We start from the raw sequence: 1,028 nt of genomic DNA, 5'->3' as shown, positions 1-1,028 counted from the left end.
AGTGTCATCTGTACTTGGTTATTTATAAACCAAAATAAAGATGACTCTCTCAGTATTAGAAGAGATTAACACTGAGAATGACTGTTTAATGTCCATTGTAACTGCAATCTGATTTAAGGACGTAAGTGCACTTAATCTAATGTTAAATGGCAGACTAATATTTAACATTTGCTTGACAAACTCCCCAATGTTCAATGTAAAGTTTAAGGTATATGGAGTTAAATTGAATTACTGGAAAGAGTTTCCTCTATTCCCTCCCTTCTTATCTCCCAAGTATGAGCTGCTTCATTTCCAGATCACTTGAGGGGGAAAAAAACACACAAAATAAACTTTAGTAGGTATTTTAGATTAACTTGAACAGTAGCAAAAAAAAATTTTTTTTTCAGTCACAGCTAGGTATTTGCCAAATGCTATAGAAAGAACACATCCAGAAACGATGCAGGGAACTTTCCTGCTCCAACAATTTGCATATATGCATTTTTCAAATTTACATGTTCTCAAACCATGAGGATTTTAAAAAACTATTAGTATACCTGAAGATGCAGTCCCATTTAGACAGTTATTTAAAAGACTGTCTCAATTTGAGTAAGACAACTGTCAAAATGAGAATGCATTCAAAAATCTCATGCAATTCTGGGCAGGTACACTGTAAAATCTTCTCAACTGCTTCTACTTCAGGATTTAGATGCATGTTAACTACAACACAAGGTTATCAGGGGCCTTTAAAACTGCAAAGTGCAAAGGTTTTCCAATAAAAGGAAACTTCTAATGCCCATGTGAGTTTTACAATTAATGTCTTCTAACCCTGTGATAGACTCTGTACAGCTCAATGACAGGCAGTGTGTTATTACACCTTCTCCCAGGTTTCATAATTTCTTCAAAGTTTATTTGAAAATACACTGACCTCTTCATACTGCCTTACTATCAGTTCAAAGACAGTTCTGATTTCATTCTTAAACAACTTAAATATGTATTTCTTTCAAATAAAAGTTTACTTTCTAAGGATGCAAAAGTAGTTTGATGTGTAT

Source organism: Condylura cristata, unplaced genomic scaffold (genome assembly GCF_000260355.1).
Source record: "Condylura cristata isolate star-nosed mole 26May11 unplaced genomic scaffold, ConCri1.0 scaffold00008, whole genome shotgun sequence".
NCBI classification, from domain to species: domain Eukaryota; kingdom Metazoa; phylum Chordata; class Mammalia; order Eulipotyphla; family Talpidae; genus Condylura; species Condylura cristata.
This window is presented reverse-complemented; position numbering follows the sequence as displayed.